Source organism: Oncorhynchus clarkii, chromosome 12 (genome assembly GCF_045791955.1).
Source record: "Oncorhynchus clarkii lewisi isolate Uvic-CL-2024 chromosome 12, UVic_Ocla_1.0, whole genome shotgun sequence".
Lineage (NCBI taxonomy): Eukaryota > Metazoa > Chordata > Actinopteri > Salmoniformes > Salmonidae > Oncorhynchus > Oncorhynchus clarkii.
This window is the reverse complement of record NC_092158.1, coordinates 29592878-29599496: the sequence shown is the minus strand read 5'-3', so window position 1 is coordinate 29599496 and position 6619 is coordinate 29592878.

Below are 6619 nucleotides of genomic sequence, written 5' to 3'. Positions count from 1 at the left end.
CACTTCTTTTGTTTGTGACTCCCTTGGGGTTACAACTAAACATATAACACATTGTTGCCCGTGTTGTCACGAAAAGCACTATGAATTCAATACATTATTTTTCACCCTACATAGGCTATGGAATGGGCCTACCATTACAATTGTGACAGGCTACTACAACTTACAGTACATATTGAACCATAGCCTTGACACATATCACCAGTGTTGCAATAAAAGTGCTCTATAAAGTGAAAGCATTATTACTAATCAGGCATGTGTGTCTGCTAGGTCTATTAGATATTGTAATTGTGCCACTTCACTTGCGCATTTTCTCTGTCTGCAATTTCTTCCCAGGCTCCCTCTCTGGTTTTGGCAGTGTCGTTTAATCAAACGTGTCTGTACGTGAGTAAAATAACTGCTAACGGTGTGTCTTTATGAAGGCACATTTATTGCTTACTTGACGTTGCTTCACATTACAAGCCACAAGAGAGAGATGCTTTCCTCATGAACACCACATCTCCCCTTTTCAGAGAACAAATGGTAGACTGCCTTTGTCGCAACAGACCTCAAGGGATTATTCTGCCCTTATGTTGGTAAGTCTGTTCCTGCCTAGTTCTTCTGGAACATGTCAACATAGTAATCAACATATATTTTCTGTCAACTTTAACCCAAAATGCATCTCATTTCTTTTAACACAAATCTACCCCAAAGGTAAGTTAGAACTGTAACGATTTGACAGGTGTTTTGTAATCTTGTTTAACTTTGAGCTCAGTCTTTTGTTCTTGTTGCTTTGACTTATAAGTCCAGTCTTTAACTATTGCTCACCCAGACCTTGTTCTGGGTGTAGCAGGAATATCCATGATTACTTTTGGTGTTGGTGGTTCTGGCAATGCGGTGTGTCATTATGGGGTATTGTGTGTAGATTGACAAGAGAAAACATCAATTTAATACATTTTAGAATAAGTCTGTAACATAACAAAATGTGAAAAGTCAAGGGACCTGAATACTTTCCAAATTCACTGTATTTCGCTAAGCGTGAAGACACTTGAATCTTCACCTGCGTAGCGTTGTTGTTCTCGGGTCCATTCATAGGGATGAGGTGATGTCTGTTCCTGCGGACAGACCCGTGGGAAACTTCCACCATGTAGGATTGTGGTGCTGCATGTTCCCTCAGCACTGTTCCTGTGACTTTTGAGTCAGTCACACACACCTGTTTTCCAGGTGGGAGTCTGCTGAGATTGCTAACTCTGTGACGCTTGTTGAAGCGTTATTGTTCCGCACTCCTCTCCTTTTCCTTTGAGCTGACCATAGCTGTGTTTAAGAGTGATGGGTCTAGCAGCGATGGGAGTGTTGGCACTGTGGTATGAAGCTGTCATCCCATCAGCAGCTGAGCTGAAGCCATTCTAGAGCGGAGTTGACCGATAGGCCAGCAAAGCAAGTGCGGTCTGCCTCCGTTGCTTTGCGGGAACATTGGACTACTGGTGACATTGCAAGTAACCAGGACCTCAGGTACCCCATGGCAGGCGACGATGGACTTCAGATGAACTATGACTTCCACAGACTTTGTTAGTGACATGTTTGCGATTTCCACATACCTTGAGAGGTAGGTGGTGATTTTCAGAGTGAACAAGTCTGTTCAGTCTTTGACAGGGTCTCTCAGGAAGTTGTGATGGTATGAGTGGGTGTGGATGTCAGCTCCTCCTTCAGCTCTTTGAAGGCTCTGACTTGGTCGGCCCCCCAGAACCAGTGATTTTTCTTTGAGAGTAGGTCTCTGAGAGGTTTGTCATTTTCTGCTAACTGGGGGATGAACTTTCCCAGTTGGTTCACCATTCTTCAAACTCTGCAGCTCGCTGATTTTGGATGGCTTCGCCTTCTCCTTGGCAGCCTCTGTCTTTGCCAGGTCGGGCTGTCCTCCTTTGTCCGAGATGTGACCCAGGAACTTCACTTCTTCCTTTGACAGGTCACAGTCCATGTTCAGAGTTCAACCGGCTTTTTCCATCTCCTGCAATGCGGCATGAAGTCTTGTATCATGCTCCTCCTGTGTTTGGCCCAGAACCAACACTTTATCCATGTGACAGACCACAACTTCCAGGCCTTCAGTGACCTCTTTCACCATTCTGTTCTGGAAGTGTTTAGGTGCTGAAGCGATGCCAAAAGGCAGACGGTTGAAGTAGTAATGTCCAAAAGGTGTGATGAAGGTTGTTAGTTTAACTGACTCCTCGGCTAGCGGGATCTGCGAGAAGCCCATGTTCGCGTCGAACTCACTGAAGATATTCGCCCCGGCTAGTGAGCCAAGGGTCTGTTCGACAGTGGGAAGTTTGTATTTTTCTCTACACACTGACTCATTGAGACTGGTGAAGTTGACACATATCCTCACGTCCCTGTTCTTCTTAAGGACAACCACCATGCCGGCGCACCAGTCCGTGGGCTTCTTTACTCAAGTGACAATCTTAAACCCTTGAACATGCTCTAGCTCTATCTTGACTTGTGGCCGCAATGTCAGAGGAATCTGTTGTGGAGTAAGTAGGGCTCTGCACCAGGTTTCAGCTTGATGGTATATGGTTGTTCTACTGTGCCAAGACCACTGCACAGCTTAGGATAGCTTTCTTTCAGTGTCTGTAAATCAATGCTGTTGAGTCGAGCATCTAGCTCAAGCTTTATGATCGCTGGTCTGCCTAGTAAAGCTGTGTGTAGATCTCTGACATATACCTCCTTCAGTGTCTCCTTTTCTCCCTTTCTTAGATCCACACTTGTGTCACGCCGATCACGTCCAGCGGCACTCTTCCTGGTCCTATCAGAGGTTTTGTTGGTTTTTGTAGAGCTGGCTTGCTGGTTCCTGCAAAAATGTGATTGAACACATTGTCTGGGATAACAGTCACATCGGCACCAGTGTCTATTTGACATTTCTAAATGTGATCCCAGACAATGTGTTCATGAGCCGTAAACAACATTTCTTCTCGTTTACGGCTCATGATGACATACACACATGTTGGTAATGTCAATTTTTCCCACAGGAGTGACACACTACTTCATTAGCTGTGCACTTTGACTGCTTTTTGTCATTAGCATTTTCATGGCTAGCTTTCTCAAGCTGGAATTTCAGTTTCCACTCGCTGCCTTTCCACCTCGCAGGCAGCCTTACTGCTTTTTCAATTTGCCTTGCGATCTCTAATTAGTTCATTGTGCAAAAGTCCATAGTTGCAATACTCTGCTATGGCATATAAGGCCATAGAAGAAAATATTCCACTGTTTTAATTTTCATGTTAAGGTGTGCTCTCATAGATCACATTTTTTTTTACAATAAAGAATCCATGAAATCCGTCTCTTTGTCCATACTGTTTTTGCTCGAGTTCATTTAGGTTTAGACCCCTCAAAACGTAATCTGCTTCGTCGCCTATACAGTACGAGAGTATTTATCTGGTTCTCCTCAGTAGATGTGTGAAGATTACTCACATTATGAACATGCTCAAACCTCCTAATCCTTTTGGTTCATTCTTGAGGTTTAGACAAATCTAACCGCTCCGGCGGCTGTATGCTAAATGTAACCCTTTGCTATGAGATTTGAAATTGAGCTCCGGTGCATCCTGTTTCCATTGATCATCCTTGATGTTTCTACAACTTGATTGGAGTCTACCTGTGGTAAATTCAATTGCTTAGACATGATTTGGAAAGGCACCACCTGTCTATATAAGGTCCGACAGTTATCAGTGCATGTCAGAGCAAAAACCAAGACATGAGGTCAAAATAATTGTCCTTAGAGCTCTCTCAGAGTATTGGGTTGAGGCACAGATCTGGGGAAGGGTACCAAAAAATGTCTGCAACATTGAAAGTCCCCAAGAACACTGTGGCCTCCGTCATTCTTAAATGGAAGAAGTTTAGAAGCACCAAGACTCTTCCTAGAGCTGGCAGCCCTTCCAAACTGAGCAATCAGGGGAGAAGGGCCTTGGTCAGGGAGGTGACCAAGAATCCGATAGTCACTCTGACAGAGCTCCAGAGTTCCTCTGAGGACATGGGAGAACCTTACAGAAGGACAACCATCTCTGCAGCACTCCTCCAATCAGGCCTTTATGGTAGAGTGGCCAGACGGAAGCCCTTCCTCAGTAAAAGGCACATCACAGCCCGCTTGGAGTTTACAAATAGGCACCCAAAGACTCTCAGAACATGAGAAACAAGATTGTCTGATCTGACGAAACGAAGATTGAACTCTTTGGCCTGAATGCCAAGCGTCATGTCTGGTGGAAACCTGGCACCATTCCTTCGGTGAAGCATGGTGGTGGCAGCATCAGGAACCTGAGGATGGGGCTATTGGAGCCTTAACCCCAGTTTTCGCAGGGGAACGCCAGTTTAGGGGAAGGTTGAAGAGAGCAGGAGATGAGTGAAGGGCTAGGATAGAGGCCGGTGAGCTAGCGGCCCTTTCAGTTAAAATTGCAGAGGTGATGGAAATCTTGAAGGAACTCCGGCCCTATCAACAAATAAGGGATATTACTGACCTAGAAACTAAGACTCAGTTGGAGGGAGAAATGGATGTTGAATTGCTGGAGATACTGAATCTTTATGACTAATCAGGGGAAGGTGTGAGCCAGGTGAGGATGACATTTTAAGGAGTCTGCCCGGGGTGGGGTGAAGGTTTTGCTTTGATTGATTTGTGTTGCTTAGACTGGCTATAAATATAAATAATGAGTGATGAAAATTACGGATTTTTTTTTAATGACATTGCTTGTATATGTGTACTGGATTGTGTCATGGAGAATGTGGCCAATGTGGGATCAGGCAGATGGAAATTGGGACGATAAGGCTGACAGAAGTTAAGGCCAATTGCACCAGATGCCTAGAGACCGATGAAAATCAAAATCAAATGTATTTTTCTCTCTCAAATCAAATCAAATGTATTTATATAGCCCATCAGCTGATATCTTAAAGTGCTATACAGAAACCCAGCCTAAAACCCCAAACAGCAAGCAATGCAGGTGTTGAAGCACGTTGGCTAGGAAAAACTCCCTAGAAAGGCCAAAACCTAGGAAGAAACCTAGAGAGGAACCAGGCTATGAGGGGTGGCCAGTCCTCCTCTGGCTGTGCCGGGTGGAGATTATAACAGAACATGGCCAAGATGTTCAAATGTTCATAAATGACCAGCATGGTCAAATAATAGGTCTGGGACAGGTAGCACATCCGGTGAACAGGTCAGGATTCCATAGCCGCAGGCAGAACAGTTGAAACTGGAGCAGCAGCACGGCCAGGTGGACTGGGGACAGCAAGGAGTCATCATGCCAGGTAGTCCTGAGGCATGGTCCTAGGGCTCAGGTCCTCCGAGGGAGAGAAAGAAAGAGAGAATTAGAGAGAGCATACTTAAATTCACACAGGACACCGGATAAGACAGGAGAAGAACTCCAGATAAAACAAACTAGCCCCCCACCACGAACTACTGCGGCATAAATACTGGAGGCTGAGACAGGAGGGGTCAGGAGACACTGTGGCCCCATCCGATGATACCCCCGGACAGGGCCAAACAGGAAGGATATAACCCCACCCACTTTGCCAAAGCACAGCCCCCACACCACTAGAGGGATATCTTCAACCACCAACTTACCATCCTGAGACAAGGCCGAGTATAGCCCACAAAGATCTCCGCCACGGCACAACCCAAGGGGGGCGCCAACCCAGACAGGAAGATCACATCAGTGACTCAACCCACTCAAGTGAACCTCTGCTGGAGGGCAGAGGTTCATCTTATGTGGCAACACCCCTGTCGTACTCAGGCCCTGGGTTAGAGCTGGTGGAGCTGCCGAATGAAACATGGGCCATGAACAGATGACACCGTGGATTGCCGTAACATATGAAGGAAACAATGTGTTACAAAAGTCTGTGTAGATATCACGTGTAAAGGAGACAATGTGTTATGTAACTTTGCTTAAATGTCATGTGCAAGGGGGATGATGTCTTGTGTGTAGTCAAGGGCTTGGACAAAATGTATAAATACCAATGTAAAAGATAGGGAAAGAGCAGATGCTGATTGATGTATTAGAAGAGTGAAGACTTTGGGGCAAGGTGAGCATAGTGCTTCATTACTATTGTTAGAAGCAACTGTAGAGTGCAATTGCTATAAAAAACGATAAAATCCATCAGCTGTAAAGCTGGGGAACCAAAAAGAGAAGTGTTACTGGTTTTTATTTACTAGTTAATTTATTTGTTGAATAATCTGTTAAGAAGTAAAGTAACATTATAACAACTATAGGCTTAGGGGGTTCACCTTAGGTGGCCTTCTGCCAGACCATATTGTGGGCTCGAGCAGGAAACCAAAGGGGAGCTTGAGGGTAACTGTGTCAAAGGTACATTAATGGAGTACTGGGAGTCTAGCCTATAGGGCCTTTGTCTACCCAGACAAAGTGCTGAAGCCCTGCCTTCAGCTAGAGGATTTAGTTGAAACCCTATACCTGGGACTTAGCGAGCATGACTCACCTGTGAGGGTGCTGTCCGGTCAATTAGAAAGGAAGGACCAGCCGCTAGCAGGAGTGTCTGAGATTTTGCTGTGCTTGTAATAAATAGTGTAACCCCGTCGTGGAACGTGACCTCCATGCACAGTGAGAATGAAGTAGTAAGAGCCGCGCCACTAATGAAAATAGTACAGAGCGGACTATAAATA